This window comes from Leptidea sinapis, chromosome 1, assembly GCF_905404315.1.
Source record: "Leptidea sinapis chromosome 1, ilLepSina1.1, whole genome shotgun sequence".
Lineage (NCBI taxonomy): Eukaryota > Metazoa > Arthropoda > Insecta > Lepidoptera > Pieridae > Leptidea > Leptidea sinapis.
In genome coordinates this window covers 5,741,784-5,759,860 of record NC_066265.1, presented here as the reverse complement: position 1 = coordinate 5,759,860, position 18,077 = coordinate 5,741,784, and the positions used below count along the sequence as shown (strand labels likewise).

General features: G+C 35.3%; 1 protein-coding gene across 6 annotated transcripts in view; it reads left to right on the top strand.

Moving 5' to 3' along the window:
- Window positions 1-18,077, top strand: part of LOC126968756 (tyrosine-protein kinase Src64B) — a 123,663-nt gene that overhangs the window by 64,132 nt on the left and 41,454 nt on the right. For 3 of the 6 annotated variants that reach the window (XM_050813882.1, XM_050813879.1, XM_050813881.1), the window contains exon 2: window positions 4,920-4,941. The exons of the other annotated variants lie outside the window; for them this stretch is intronic. The gene's annotated coding sequence lies outside the window, so the exon portion shown is untranslated. The remainder of the gene's footprint in view (window positions 1-4,919; window positions 4,942-18,077) is intronic. 6 annotated transcript variants of the gene reach the window in all.

Genomic DNA, 18,077 nt, shown 5'->3' with positions numbered 1-18,077 from the left:
ACTACTTTTATGCTTTACTGTGCTGATAGGAGGAAATATCGCTCGATATTTCGCTTATCATGTCGGAGAACTCCCAAGTCCCATGGGACGTAATCCTTCCTAGTTCTTGAACCAAGTCGACATTATATTAATATACATGTAAAAAAGTATAGTTAAAAAGATAAAGAAATATAATGGGGCCTTGGCTATAGTTAGTCTGGTGCGTCTTAATGTAGTCATTATTTCGTAATAAAATCTTAGCACAAGCGGGATGAACACGACGGTTATACAACCGATACGGGCATTCGTATGACCTATAAAATATTCTATTTATAACTCGCCATTGTTGTACCTTTACATTGGTCCTTCTAAATATTACATGACAATCTAAAAACTTTATTGGATTTTAATATAATATAATTTTATAATGGAAATAGCCGTTGCGGCCCGCTACGCTGGGCGAATTTTAATTCTCGGCGAGTATTTAATACTCGTGTAATTGTATCTGTATTTTAACCCGGTCTTTCGTGACCTTCGCAGGCCCACGTTTTCGGGGGCTATTAAATATACAATAATAAAAAAAGTAAGTAACTTTTAAAAGTGCCTTTAATACCTTTAAATAGTATTTAATTTAAATAAATCTAGTATGTAATTTAATATTTCTTTGATTCAAGCGACCAATTTGCGAGGAATTAAAAAAGAAATATACTTATATGTAATGCATATTTATAATTTGACATTTAAATTATATAAATAAGTGATGGAAGTCAACCAGTGTTAAGCATAATCATTCGCTATTCCGGTGTAAATAGGTACTATTGTACCGCGCTTCGATCCAGACCCACTGCACCCGTCACTGATCTTTTATTATAGCAATACAATCTATATTTTACCAGTGGGAGGCTCCTTTGCACAGGAAGCCGGCTAGATTATGGGTACTACAACGGCGCCTATTTGTGCCGTGAAGCAGTAACGTGTAAGTGAAATTACTGTGCAAATGAGACTTAACATGTCTGAAGGTGTCGAGCGCAGAATTTTTGGATTTTTCAAAAATCCTGAGCGGCACTGCATTGTAATGGGCAAGGCGTATCAATTACCGTCAGCTGAAGGTCCTGCTCGTCTCGTCCCTTATTTTTATTAAAATAAACAACCTCTTTTTCATGCGTCTCCGGTGTTACAGCTAAGCTAACCCTCAGAAGACGTCTCATTCAAATATCTTGGAATTTTGTACTTTACAGCTGACAGCCTGCTCAACCCAATTGCTTGGAAATAGGCTTGAGACGTAGCTCCTTCAAATCTATATTTATTTATTTATTAAAATACAATGTAACATTACAGATTAAATCTAAAGCGTTACAATAATACTATACTTAAGAAAGAAAACAATCAAAATTATAAACTAGTTATCTTATTTATATACAGCTTACAGGCAGCATACTCTCAAATCTTTTCTTACATTATTTGACCAAACATCCCATCGAGCTGGCAAATAGATATAACTACTAAGTTATGTCTATGTCCGGTGGCCCTGGCATGTGGAAAAGATTAACCAACAGTTAGTAAATAATATTTAACTGTTGCAATATTAATAAATTATTATATAATAATTGTTAATAAGCACACACTTTATCATATTTTCAACACACTAGCTCGTAAAGTGAGCCTTATTACACCGTTCTTTGGGCTTTAAACGGAATTATAACACACACGTGCATAAGAGAATTATCCCTACAAACTTAAGTTAGTACCTAACTGCAAATTATATGAGAGTAAACAGACCATTTTTAACCTAACCGGGTAATACAGTTTTTTTGTTACAACAAAGAGGTTTTACGCGGCTGAAAATTCATTTAAATATTTGGAATAAATAAGTGTGTTCCCAATTAAGACGAAAAAACATATATTATTATAAAATTATTCATAATTTCGCAATTCGTAATTTATTATAAAATATATGCATTTTTGTACAAAATTTCAATCACCTTACATTTGGCGCGTGCAAAAAAATAACTTGTGCGCCATTTCCCATAATTTTCATAATATGATTGTATCGTATTACTGGTTTGTTTTTTCCTCGCTATTGTGTTGAAAAAGTGAACACTAAGGTCTGAAGTACTGAGGTTCCGAGTTCGAATCCCGGTAGGTGCAAACATTTATCCATAAAAGGCAGTAATAACTTTCTTTTTCAAATGCGAATTTAATATTTGAATGAATTGAATTAATATATTCTAGAAATATTTTATCCGCGGGTAACACTAGAAAAGTGTCATCTACATAACGTTCATAAACTCTAGGTTTGACAGACAGAAGAAGAAAAGTGACTCAACATCCAAGCTTACCATACTTTGTTGTTGCTTCATAATTATTGATATTATTAATTTTGGGGTTTTCAAGAATAATGAGTGGCATTAAATTGTAATGATGCTCGTCTCGTCACTATTTCTCATAAAAAAACATGATGGAATGACTAATTTTTCAGTAAACTTCATAATAATTTCAACTTCATAATATCTCCACGCGTTCTTACATAACTTTTGCGATTACCACCCAAGAATCGACAAATGAATAGCTTTCCCACCACAGTGTATAACTAATTATAGAAGTGGCTATAATTATTCCGTTAAACTATCCTTTTGTAATCCAAATATCTTATCTCCTGTCTTCATTAAGCAGAAGTTAAATTATAAAAACAAACCCGAATGCTGAAGTAAAAATATACGCAGTAAGAAAAGCTCTATTTTTAATACGTTTTTATATACGACTTCAAAGGGAGTGAGGGCTTTGTGGATGTTTTTACTGATGATCCACGGGGCTACTTTCGTTTATTATTATATGATATTAGTGTAACGGTATAATTTACCATGAGTAGTAAATTAGAATTAAGAGATCTTATTAAGCTTGTTACTAAAGCAAATTGATTGATGGTTTAATTCACAACGTTGTTTTGCTACCTTAAACACTTATCTCAGACCGATCGAGTTTTTGCAAAGGTAATGTTTAGTTGCATGACAAGTTAGTAATGTTTAAATCTAATATTTCACTCCCATGTATGATAGTTATTTTTTATGGTATCAATATGGTTATGGGTATCAAATTAAACAGATTCTTATGATACCAAAAATGTTAATTTTTAATTTATCATATATAGTACTTTTATCATTTTAACTTATAGTTTATATGTATTTCTTCTTGAGGTTCTTCTCCTAGAGGCTATACACCATTTTTTTAAATACCAAGTAATTTGGTGTTTACGTATCATAATTTTAGTAAAAAAAAAGCAATGTCAAATAATTACCTCACGAAAATTCATAATTTTGTTTATAAATCGGTAATACTTCGTTCCGTGCTATTCACTTTCCTCTACCACTAGGATTCCTATAGTTACAGTTTGATTAATCAGTATTATGTACATAATTAAAGGCAGGCCAAAACCAGCCGTTTTGTAAACAACTTCTTTAGTCTGTATTTTTGGTTATTATGACACTGTTACGGCCGTTCCCCATATTCAGTCTATCTCCGGTTGTGGCCTACTTGAGATAAAAATCGTAACTATCGTTGACTTTTCTGTCCCAATAAACTTATCGACGGTAATTCACCTTATCCGTACACGCTGTCTGTCAATGGGAAGACGTATAGCTTACCAGCGATAGAAGTTTGTATGGAAATTGCAATTCACGCGTCCCAATATAAGGCGATGGGAATGACTTATCGGGTATATTGGGACAGCTTCAGATTATTGACAGCTAATTACTCACTGTAGAAGGTAATAATTTATCTCTATCTGTAGATATTGGGAACGTTAGATACACAGACCACAGTTTATGTGTTCTGTGGTTCGACAGGTTTAAATTTAGGCGCATTTGTTTTATTAGATCATTCAGGAACTGAGTGATAAACTGTATATTTAATGCGATACCTATAACAAGCGATACAACTACTGGAGTGTTATTGGTACCAAATTAGAAGTGTACTAACTGCGACGACGTGTAATTAATTATTTATCTACACCCATGCCTTAAATCCTGTTTTAAAGATTCGAAAACAGTCAACTTATTGCCAACATAAAAACACTCAATATCCAATAACCATAACATTATCAAAACGAGTGTTGTTATGAAATTCAGTACAACATTGTATCATTCGTTTTCATAATAACACTCCTTTGGATGATATTATGGTTACTAGGACTGGATTTTTTAATGATAAGCAGTAAGCTTACTGTTTCAGAATCAAATTTATATTATGGGTGTAGATAAAGTCTTGCATGCAACTGTTGGTAATTAGATATTTAAACACTCATGTGATAAACCCACATTCGTGTTATAATACCCCTTATTACACAACAATTGCATAAATAACTATTACGGAATTATGCTGGTGTTTTCCGAAACCTGTTTAGTCCTGACACGTCACAATTTTACGATCTCTTAATAATTATTCTACAGTGCCGACTTGTTCTTCAGCTATTAAAAACCAGTGCGGTGGATCGTTCGGGCCTCTTGCAATGCTCATCAACTTTCAGTCCTAACACTCTCGTAAACTGCTTCTCTTTTGTATTCTTCTTCTTCCTGTGTTACAAGTATTTCTTCCTTTCTTATAGATTAATTAACAATATTATTGCCACTCAAACACGTAACTGAAACAACATCCCGTGATGTTTTCAAATTTACCGAAGAGTCCTAAAATAATAAATTTATAGCGGAACTTTGTACCCATTAAAACAGTTGTCGCATGAACGGTACCTTGATAAAACACCATAAAAGTCGGTTGATGAGCAGAGGTTGTTTGTGGTGCACTGACCCCGGCTAAGAGGTTGTTTTGATGTTCATCGCTGATAACTTCTTTACACAATCGCGCCTTTACGGCTCTTCCGATCTTGAACACTCACCGAGCTTTTTGTATCTCAATTTGTTTTTAATAAGTTTTTTTTTGTTTTCCAGGTACGAGACATGTAATAGACTGGTAAGATTTTAGTAAGTTTTTTAATAGAACCTAGAATAACAAATTGAACTTGCCGAACTTTTAATTTGAGGCGAGATAGTGAATATAAAAATAAAACTTGTTATCTGTTGAATACAAACATATTTATTCAATTAAACTCTTTTGTAATTTAATTCTTATATATAACACTTACTCCGTTTTAGGGCTTGTCTGAGCAATTCTATATGATTAAATATTATAGGTAATAAACAAAAGGTAAGTCTTTCGTAATAGTAAATTTTATAACTTTCTCTGAAATAATTTTGTCTTAAACACTTTTTGTGTCGTATAAATTTTTTGCATTTAAGTCGTGAATCATGTCTAATCTTAAATTAAATTTAGTTATATTTGCTTTTTTCTATAGACTATTTAAAGATTTAGTGTAAATAAAGTTTAACTTTGGTAATATTATAATTTAAATGTAATATAATTGTATATTATGTATTCTTTGATGGGTTTGTATAGCGTTTGACACGTAATAAAAGGTCTGTCGTGACTTTAAATAATACTGATGAATGATGATAAATCGTCTGATTACGTACGAATATTTTACAGAGTTTGATGATGTATTTCACAAAAAATTAAAAATGGGACGAACAAGACATACGTGTTGGTAAGTGATACACCATGCCCATTTCAAATAAGTGCGCCACTTAAGCAAAATTCTGAGCGACATCGCAATTGCGTTTGGCGCTTTTATAGGCGCCGCTGTGGGGGGCATCACTACATCTAGCCGGAATCCCTATCAAATGAGCCTTTTCACTTTCTAAAATCATAATAAAATGTTGTTTGTCATACAGAGAGGTAGGCCGAGATTATGGACGTCTTCGGACTATTTCTTTGTTCAGCAACTTGTTTTAAGTATTGATTGCGCCAGTGTATATACATATATATAATATACATAATATATTTATGACTATGCCATCTTTGACATATTATTTAGTACATTGCTGCAGCGGCCAGCAAATGAGGTATTGATGGACGAACATTTAAATAAGGGCCGAGGCACACATACGTATGTCGATCAATGCCTAGGTGTGGCCAAGGCTTGTATAGAACTTTTCTCAAATAATGCGCGGAAATTAAAACTAAAGGCTGTTGCCGCCTCAGCAAGGATATCCAAATTTGAAAATCAATAATCACGAGGAACCATGTAATAAGTGAGCCATGAAATCGAGAATTTGTTGAACATCCAATAAAAATTATGGAGAATCCATTTTCATGTTAACCCCTGCGTGACGCGTGAGTGGTGCGAGATCGTCGACCTTCCATGGCCACAGGAGCCTTCGACCTACGTGACAAGCCGTACACGTATTTATCGGTCTTTCACCTTTGTTTATTGTTAACAATTTTATAATTCCGTACAATACTTGAACAAGTTGAAAGTCAAATCAAATTATTAATGTTAAAAAATTAATGAGATATTTGAAAAATAAAAATTATACATTCATTCATTCATAAAAGTTATACATACATTATCCCGCAACACCACTTCCTTTTAAACTATACTTTTATATATTTTTAGTCTCAAAACAGCTTCTTTACTTGTAAATAAAAGATTAGATGAGAGATAAAATGTGAATTCTTTTTTTATTTTCATGGAATCCTAGACTTTCAACATCGGTGTCGAAAATTGCGTTGATATATTCCATTTAAAAGATAGAAACAGGTCAAGCTATAAAAAATCTAGTTTAGTATGTGAACGAAGATTTATTAATGTGATTATTTTTATAACATTCATTGTTACGTGAACAATTAAAATATTTCACAAGCGACTAGCAACAAATAATTTAACTCTAGTATAATGAATGGCTGTGCCGAGTTGACAATATAGTTGTGCCCCTACAGAGATTCGTTTCGATTTAATTGCAGTTATTATGCAACTGCTCGCCGGCCATTACTGCACTACAATGAATGTCCGTATGTAGGTTTTCTCACGTCCGATAAATTCACAGGAGTTGTTTAATTGAAACAAAATTCCGAAACTTTTTATATATATTAAACTCCTTCAAGGAAATTAATATTTTTGTAGGTAGATAGCAAAAGCTTGAATTTTAAATTGAAACTTTTATTACATCGCCTCAAACATTTTCGTCCACCTATCGCCTGTAGCATGACAGCCGGCCGCGGACTATGGATGTAGTAAAATCATTCATTTCATCTACTGCTTTCAAGTGAGTTTGGCCGAGTAGTCTTAGGCGCCGGATTTTCCGCCGCTGGATTGGGGTTCGAACTCTACACCTCACAAAGGTTTTATATACATAATATTTTATTTGAGTAACGCATAATATACATACGTGGCGCTACAGTGGCGACATTAAATGAACACACGGGTAGAGCTACGGGTAACCTTATTATAATAAAATATTCTAAAGATTAAAGTAAATAATTGCAATTTTCAAATTTTCAAATAAATAAATATATATGTTTAAAGAGAAACAAAATTTTAATTATAGTACATGAGCGCTACTGACCTACGAGTTATACCTAGATGTCACCAGTGGGAGGCCCCTTTGCACAAGATTCCGGTTAGATTATGGGTACTACAACGGCACCTATTTCTGCCGTGAAGCAGTAATATGTAAGCATTACTGTGTTTCGGTCTGAAGGGCGCCGTAGCTAGTGAAATTACTGGGCAAATGAGACTTAACATCTTATGTCTCAAGGTAACGAGCGCAATTGTAGTGCCGCTCAGAATTTTTGAGTTTGGAGTAAGAATCCTGAGCGGCACTGCATTGTAATGGGCAAGACGTATCAATTACCATCAGCTGAACGTCCTGCTAGTCTCGTCCCTTATTATCATAAAAAAAAATGTCAGTGCTACGGTAGTCCGCGGCTACTAGAGAACTAACAGGTTGCTCCGAAAATTGATTTATTTAGGTGAATAATGTATTTTTTACTTTAATTTTTTTTATTATGATTACGGCTAAGTAGTTCTATCGGTGTGTGCATTTAATGTCGCCATTGTGGCGCCACGCTGTATATGAATATGTTTTTTTTTCGATTATAAAAATCGATAGTCGCTACTATGAATATGTTATATGGAAAAATGTTTTATTTTGTGTCCATACCGGAAATGGACGAACCAAGAGAACCCTGATATTAGAACGGTATTCGTGCGTTCATACAAATACAGACCTTGCTTAATGCTTACTTACTACTTACTTAAGGTGCTAAGTCCAATTTATTTATCCTTTTCTGCAAAATTGGTATTGATATGTTTATTTTGTAGCTACACCAAAAATTTTTTTGCAACATGCTTAACGCATTTATGTTCTAAAGAACATAATAATAACTGCTTCACATAATAATTTCAGTGGTAATATGTTTAGAATCATGGTCAGATTACAAGCACGGGAGGTGCTCCATTTAAAGTGATATGAAAAATATTTGGTTAAATTTCTTTAGTCGATTCGAGCCGATTAAAGTGGGTAAACAAAAACTCCCATATTATTAATTTATTGTTGAAATTCTTATTGACAATTTCATATTCATAAACTCTGAATATACAAGCATATAGACAATCTAACATCTCGATAATGCTTGACCAATTTTTAGTTGTATGAGCTAATTCCAAGCGCGTCTGTCTGTTAACGACTTGTCAATCGGTTACAATAGCAATAGATTCGGTTTTCTTTTCTATCTTGCTGTATCTCCATTGGAGATGTTCATCTCACTTACTCGCTTTGTTTGTCTATGGTCAAACTAGAGGAAACCTATTATTGTCAAAAAAAATAAAACGACAGTTTCTCACGTCCGTTACACCAACAAACAGTGTTACGTCCATCGAGGAACAATTGCGAGCGTGTATGAACGGAATTATGAAATTGGAGGAAGTCTGATGCCGTATTATGTAGATAGCATTATGATTACGGGAAAGCTAAATCAGATATAAATCACGAAATCATACTAGTGTTGTGGGCTGTAATGGTTATTATGGTATGGCCATAGTATGAGCGATTTAAATTATTATTTCATGCAATTGTCTTTTTCGGTTTATGAATAAGAAATGTTTTTTTATTTTATATAAGTTCATAGAATATAAAGGCTGGAATTTTGACAACAAAAATGTGATATTTTTAAAACGACGTAATTGACAAAATCAACATTGTTGCCCGCTCAAACTCGGAATTCATCTTATCAATTGATTTGATCGGAAATTGTCCTGAAATTCATGATGAAAAATGAGAGCGTTGAAGCTTTTTCAAGCGACATACCTACTACAACTGATTTCCTCTCCGAGGCATAACTTTATCAATTTTCCGACCAAAAATGGTTTAGTATTACATTGCTTTTCTCATTCTGCTTATTTTGAATAATATTAACAATACTCATTAAATTCCGGACTTTCGAAATGAAAAGTAAAGTAAATTAATGTTAGTGGTTTGCCAGTGGCGGAAAAACTAATAATTATTATTATATCAGTTTTAACGATTAAGTATTTATTATAAGTTAATTATTTTTTCAAAAGTGTGTTAATTCGTGATTGAAGTTAATAAGGAAATTTCCATAGTTAGCAATGAGTTTCACATTTTTGGCGAGTTTTGGGAATATGGTATTTATATATCACCAGAACCAGGTGAATAATTTGATTTATAATATAACTACCCTAGCCACACCATAATAGCATATTTTTGTAATATTAATAAATAACTTTAAAAGATTTAGAAAAGCGTCTTCGCTGTATAAATTTAAGTTAACTGCTAAATGATAAATACAATTGATAATCTTCGCAATAACCTACATCTACAGCATTCGAAAATGGTTGAACAACTCCCCTGTTAACTCCGCGTGATGTAAGCGGTAGAAGATGCTGAGAGAGCCCACATCAGAATCAAGCCGATCGGAGATGTCTTGATCGTCGAAGATTCGAGCGTCGAGTATGCGGTCAAATTGAAGAAGATGGTACTGAGGCGCCCGCCTAAAAGTGAGAACAGTAACGTCATGTCAGGTTAAATCCGCGCATTATGCACCAAGCTCTCTTCCAAGTGACCATGGAACTAAACATCGATATATCAACGCCGTGTTTGCCGATACAAGCTATGGCAGTTAGAGGACCGATCTCGAAAGGGGGGATACGACAAAGGGAAATAAAATAATTTTCACTTCACCCAAGTTAGTATTATTACTCAGGTGAATTTAGCATTTTTGCATATATTATTCATATGAACTTCATTTATACACTACATTATAATATGAACAAATTGTTCGCTAAAACGTGTCCATCATCTAAAAGTGGGCTATTATGAAGCGGTTGTCATCTGCATTTGACAATTAATTACTAGAATTTGTGCAGACAATTTAATGAGATGGATTTCCAACCTACGCTTAGTTTGTTATTTACCTTGAATCAAATACTTATAATGATAACTTTATTATTTTTAATGAATAATATCAAACCTCTTTATGAGCTTACTACTCTAAAGAGCACGAACCAACAGCCAGCCAAACAGGAATATTTTGAGATATTGAATGTGTACATATAAAAAAAATTACATGTGTATACACAAAATTGTTTCGTATTTAATATAATAATTAGTAGTTTATCGTATATAGTATTGATAAGTATATTAGTATTATTAGAAATAATATGAATTTAATGTCATTCTTTTCTGCTGTGGAGGTAGGTACATAAGTGTTAATGTTAAAAGTAAACGTTTACGTGAGTCTTACAAATTTAATGTTAGCGAAGATATGAATAAAAAGGATCGATCGATGACTGTTTGTAGATACGATGTCGATTTTCCTACATCTCGCGCTCGTCTGCGTGAATCAACGTTTAGCCCTTTTCTGACTTGTCGGCGCAGCAGCGGTAAAACATCAGCATGCTTGGATGCCGAAAACATATCGCATATTGTAGTGCAAACAAAATGTAGTGCCGCTTGTGCCGTCACGAAGTATGTCATCTTCGAGTTCGAGTGAAGATTCTTTAGTTTGTTACATTTATAACCGTTTACATAAGAAAATAAAACGCTATTGGCGACATCCTTATATAGAAAATAATTTAAACTGTCGAGTGTTTGTTGCAGCTTAGTAACTTTTGCAAGAAAACGAAAAATTTTAATCTAGGTGCAGAATGAAAAAAGAAACATATCGACAGCTCTTAAATAGTATTGGCCTAGCTGAAACAAATCATAACATAAGGTTAAGGGATTGTGTAAGTCCCGCTCGGTATAATGCAGAGGCCACTGGACGTGCATGCCGAGACGTGTTAAGACCGATCTCTGCCGCGCATGAAGAGCCAATCAGGAACACTCCATTGAATTATAGGCGCTTGGTAAGCTTACAGTACTGCGTATACCGAGCATGCTGTCTTACCGCTGCTGTGCCGACAAGTCAGAAAAGGACCTAAGTACGGCCGCGGTCTGCAAATACTATGCTCTTTCATCGTCGCTTTTTGATTAGGACTTGACCAGAGACGGACATCTTTGCATTCACCGATTCACCGAGTGGGTGTCGGTTTTATCATCTAGAAGCAACAGCGTTCTATCGTATATCTATACTATAGAAGAGTAGAATAAAAGTATTTAATTATAATCATTTTAAATTACTCTTATTCCTTAGTTTTAACATAATGTAGTGAATCCTGTCACGCAGGTACCAGGTTGACCAGTTGAATGATGTGGGTAAAGTTCGCCAATGCCATTAGACCGCAAATGTCCTTTGGGGCTCGTTGTCGAAAATCGAATTGCTATACGCAACCCGCCCTCCATCAAGTTCTTACTTAAAGAACCTTTTCACATGATTTCTTGCGTAGTAAGTAACTGCTAAATTCCCATTCTTGCTCATAAAATTTGGGAAACATACAGATAAAATTGTTGCACGGATTGTTATTTTGCGACTTGGGTAGGCAGGATTTGGACCGTATGGAAGAATTTTTATGATTATTAGTTACGTTCTACTGAATGTGTTCTGTACTATTACTTTAATGGAAGATCTTCTACACATAATGGGCTGTTCAACAACATTTTGAACACTCATCATAACTCAATTACGTCGTTTAGATATGATTAACATACTTTTTATCATCATCGTCATCAGCTGGAAGATGTCCAGTGCTGGACAAAGGCCTCCCACAAAGATCTCCACGACGGTCGGTCCTACGCTGCCCTCATCCAGATCGTCCGTCCATCTTGTGGGGGGCCTACCAACACTGCGTCTTCCGGTATGTGATCGCCATTCAAGGACTCTTCTGCCCCGATCTCCTCATTTCTGATTCGATCTCGCAGGGAAAGTCCGATCATAGCCCTCTCCATTGCCCTCTGAGCGACTTTGAGCTTTCTCATCAGGCCCATACTTAGCGACCACGTCTGCGTACCGTCAGTCATCATTGGCAACACACACTGGTTGAAAACCTTCGTCTTCAGAAATTGTGGTATTTGGGACGAGAAGATTTAACGGAGCTTCCCGAACGCTGCCCATCCGAGTTGGATTCGACGAATGACCTCTTACACGAAAGGAAATTGGACCTACCTAATTTGATTGTTTGTTTGTTCAAGGTAGACGTCCTCGTCAACAATTTCGAGATATATCGATAATCATAGTGGCACCTCTGGAGAGACTGAAGCACCGCCCAGGTCTCGATCAAATCGAAGGCTTTCTCATAGTCCACGAACGCCAAGCATAGTGGCTGGTTATACTCCTCCGTCTTCTGTATAACCTGCCGTAGCGTATGTATGTGGTCTATGGTGCTTATGCCTTTTCGGAATCCGGCCTGTTCGGGAGGCTGGAAGTCGTCGAACCTGCGCACGAGACGATTAGAATACAGCTTATATACATGGGTCAGAAGTGATATAGGCCTAAAATTCTTCAAAAGCATTTTATCGCCCTTTTTGAAGAACAGCACCACTATTCTTCTATGCCATGCTTGCGGCGTCTTGCCCTCGAGGATTGAATAGCTTCTGGAGGATTTTGATCACAGAAGTACCACCAGCTCTCATGCTCGGCGGTAATTCCATCCAGGCGCCTTGTTCTTTTTAAGCTATTTTAGGGCCATACTAATCTCGTACAGGCTGACGTCTAGGATATCTTCAGTATAGTGCCGGGTTAATTTGGCTCTTGGATCTTCAGCCTTGTTAGTAACAAGTGCCCATGAGTACGAGTACAAGTACTTTTTTTTGATAACGGTTGAGTTGTTTTACCCCTGTATTCATTGAATGTCGTACCTTTTAAATATTTTTATAAAATAAAAAAGAGAGGGCGCCTTAACAATATGTAGATAATAAAATTTGGAACTTGCCACCATGGTTTTTTATTGTATATTGTTATTGCTACCATAGTATCACACTCTAACAAAATAACAGCTCTCTAACTATTTCGGCTTACGAAATATGGCCCGCTAACAGACTGACTGACGGACGGACAGCGGAGCATTAATAATAGGCTTAGATAGTTTATATGTATCTAGATATCTAGATAGAGCCTCTTGCTGCTGGACAACTGATGAAAACAGGCCAGGCTTATTACTTTTATGTGTGTGACAAGCTACGTCTCATACCCGCGATTTGTTTGTCACTTGTGTGCGTGCATTGCTCAAAATAGAGGTTAACTGTCAACCCCAATTTTTTCGAATTTTTAAATGATCTAAGATAATAGGATTGCCCTTCGGGTAACTTTAAATAAATTATAAATTCTTAACGGGATGCCCAAAAAACTAGTAACTCAGCCAATTAGTAACAGTTATGATCTAAATACTATACTGTGCACCTGTCTCCTTAACATAACTGTAAAAAGAACAAATGAAACAGAAATAATATGTCAAGGCTTTTTTCTTTTTGGGTTTCACCTTGTGGGAACATTCCTTACATTTACAATAAGGTTTGGTAAGTTTTTGTTGTGTTTGCTGTATGCATATTTATTCGATGCATCACCGTATTTTTAAAGCTTTCTAGTTGAGCTGTTCGCTACGAGAAACCATCGTTATTATATCTCTCTGACTCATATTGTTTAAGTAACCATACCAGCTGCTTCGTCAGCTTGGACTTAGATCGATTTTCGCCTACTATAAACCGCAAACATGGTTTTTGGTGCTGACTAATTATGTACCTCTATAATCTACAAATAAATTCTCCATTCATCATAATATAAGCAGAATTTCCAGGTACTTAAAAATTGTTTGAATGACTTATACAAAAATAGCAATGTATGAGCACGGGATGCAACTCGCATTCAAATCTAAGACTGCCGTGGAAAGAGTTTCCTCTTGCTTATTATATTCGGGTCTAATTTCAATTCATTCAAAAAAGGTTACAGCTGGTATATTACATCGCTTTCAATTATTTGTATTATAAATACGAATGTTTTTATTTGTTAGATAAACTTTTAACTGCCTATTACACTGTTCGTGTCAATGGGAGGACGTATAGCTTACCAGCTATGGAAGTTTGTATGGAAATTGCAATTCACGCGTCCCAATATAAGGCGATAAGAATGACTTATCGGGTATATTGGTACAGCTTCAGATTATTGACAACTAATTACTGACAGTAGAAGGTAGTAATTTATCTCTATCTGTAGATAGTATATTGGGAACGGCCGTAAGACAAGAATGGATCCTTCGAAAATTCGAGTGATTTTTGAATATGAGCTCCGAAGTGGAACTAACACGGCAGGAATAGCTCGCAATATCAATATTGCGTTTGGACTGCTAATGAAAGCATCGTGCGATTTTGATTTTAACGCTTCCGTGATGGAAACTTTGATTCAAAGAATGAACCACGTAGAAACCGCCCACACAGGTGAATATCAATGAATTGAATGAGTTGGTGGAAGCCGATCCGAGCCAAACTACTCGTACCCAGGAATTAGCGGCATGGTTTAACGTTACCTTACCAACAATAGTGACTCATTTGTGAAGAAACGCGCGTTGTCTTGTTGAATCGATACAAAAATAAAGGAATGTTGGATGGAATCGTTACATGCGATGAAAAGAAGATTCTTTATGATAACCGTAAGCGAAAAATGCAATGGCTGACCTCAAGGCAGACGCTGCAACAGTGTCCTGAAGCAAAGCTTACCAATAAAAAAGTAACTGTTTGGTGGTCTCAGCATGGTGCTATTCACTATAGCGTTCTCCGATCTGGTCAAGCAATAACGACAAATGTCTTCTGTGCCGAACTCCGAACAATGAAAACTAGCAGTGAAACAGCCGCGACTCATGAATTGATCTTCACCATTATTGCTCCATGGTAACGCGAGACCTCATACAGCAAAAGAAACCGTTTTAACTTTACAGGAACTGCAATTAGAAACCATTTGTCACCATCCGTATTCCCCAGACCTTGCTCGAACCGACTACAATTTTTTTTCGTGATTTGGATAATTTTCTACGTGATAAGAAGTTTGCTTTTCAGGAGGCAGTACAAAATGCTTTCACACAGTTTGTCGAATCCAGATCACAACAGTTCTATCGCAAAGGCATATATTGCCTTCCTATTAGATGGCATGGTTCGTCTCGTCAGTATCTCTAAAAAAAGTCACAAAATCTAATTAATAAAAATGTATTACAAATGGATAACTATAGTCGTGTGAAACAAAAACGATAAGGCTTAAGGTGTCTCGTTTTCGCCACAATTTCCATTCGCATAACACATTTCTAGTTTGGTCCCACTCTAGAACTACCACTATGCGAATGCGGTTTTTATTCGAATGCGTCGTGCTAAAAATACGTCAACTATATCTCAAGTTCATGGACCTGCTAATGTATGGAGTGCGCCGTCTTGTCTAGTGTGCAACTTGGCACTGCACAGACAAATAGTTGCGCTTTATAATCCTGAACTATATGCGCACATGATTTACGGTAAATGTTGCGCTATGGTTTTGCTTCAAAGTTCTTGGACAATGGAAAATTGGCCAACATTTAATATTTCAATTTTGGAACAAAATGTTTTCAGTTCTTTTTATTAGAAAAAGTGACGAGTCAAACAAGATGTCACCTGATCCAAATGTTTTGAGTTTTCTTGAGACTGGCAGTCTGGTGCCATCTGGTACATTTACATATTTTATCTCCATAAAGTCTACATTTAATATAGGATTATCCTTGGTATATGTTCTAACACTTTATCTGCTATTTTCAATTTTGGTTTCAATTTTTCCTAATTGTAATATGGGAAAAATGGCTGAATTTATCGTTTCTGCTCATTAATGTATCATCTAGTTTGCCAGGCAGCTTATTAAAGTTACGTTATTCAGATCTATATTATTATGCATAATAATTGTATAGACACCAATTAGTATCAGTGTTCTAATATTATAATAAAAATATTGCATAAATTAGATATATAATTTAGAACGACATCGACTTCATCTTTATAGATAATCCACACAGGTTAAATGTCCTTACGTGTAACCATAAAACCTGCTAACATGAAAACTTGTCTGCATAAATTACTTCCACCTCATCTATACGATATTATGCCGTCATACGTCTGAGCCTAGCAAAGCTGAAAGCGAAGCTTTGTAGATGTTCACTTGAATATTAGCCCTTACTCCGGCATGCTTTTAAGGGTTAAGTTAAGCATATGATGGGAGCGTTGGCCGATTATCAACGTATGTAGAAGTTTTATTTCGTTTCAAGTCGCTGATGTACAGTTAAATTTTCTATATTCAATTTGCTCTCGCTATCGGACTAAAAGTCGGGTTCTATATTTGTTGAACAAATAGCGGTCGCCATCGACATCGTCACAATTTTATTTATATTGTAGCGCTGAACCCTAATTCTTATTTTTATATAAAATTAGTTACCAATATTTGCAACTATTTGTTTGTTCCGGCAAAGGTAGCCGAGTAACTTCATTTTCAAAATCAGTTTTGATTCTACGCAACAAATTTAAACCTAATGGAGAATACTTCAAAGTCTTTCAATTTTATTTTAGGTGTAGATATAGTTTAAATGAGTAGAAATGCGCTTGGTTTTGTTTCAATATAATCAATGGAATAATTATACAGTTACGATAATTTTTCATTCCATATTATTATTTCATACGGTGCGAAATGGCCGCGTGACGTCATAACATCGCGTACTACCCACAGGCACGCTCTTACTGTAAGTTTAATAAGTCAGCGCAGTGTTGTGACGTAACAGCGCCGTATATAACAGCGTAATATTTCGGAATATACCGCATCAAAAATATTTTTTTTTATTTTGTTTCTAAAATAGCATACTGTAAGTAAAATTAAAAATTTAAAGGATAGGATAGGAGGACGATAGAGTGTTTGGCATTCTGATAGTCTCTCATATAACTTTCGGCATACTATCAAGAATAATTGTCATTATTAATATTTTTGAATTACTTTGTGTAAAACCTTTAACAGCTTATATTTTATACCTTTAACAGGCTATTATTATTTGTCTTTTGTTGCAAGTTACACTACTGTTCCCACTCATAGCGGTTCTATTAACATTCAACAAACTTCGCTGTGTAACCGCATGTCACTAACAACTAACAAGCCGTGTGGTCGTCGCAGCGATTCATATTACGAGTATGTTGATAAAACTAGAATGTTTGTTGCTAACGCGATTCGGTCACGGTACCATATGCTAATACCGACCAATTTGATTATAATCATACGCAATACGCCGGTAGAATTGGTAATCGTTATACTAGAATACGAATAAAGAAACACCTATATCCACATAGTTACGCAAAAGTCACAACTTTCGATTAGCTAGAAAGCGATAAGCGATTGAGTTGAAAGCGTTATTGTAATGCACAATGAGAATCTCGTGTCATCAATCACGCCTGTGGTATACAATAATACTATTGAAAAAATTCAGCGCCTGTGAAACTTATTTTGATATATCATGATGGCTAAAATGGATTGCGTCCCAGAAATTTATATGAACGATCGTAACTTTTTGGAATCCGCTTCTATTGAGCAGAATAATAATTTAATAAGCACTGCTTCTATAGAGCAGTGTGCTAATTGGAGTAAAGATTTGGAATATTTTCCAATAAATTAAACAAGAAGACAATAGGGGACTCCTCTAGCAGTGTAAAAACACAACGTAATATAACAATTACTAGAATTATGTAATAATTGTAAAATTGCAAACCTGATGCACCAAAACATGCAAGGATTATTGGGTAAAGAACTTGAACTGGAGTTACTTATGAATA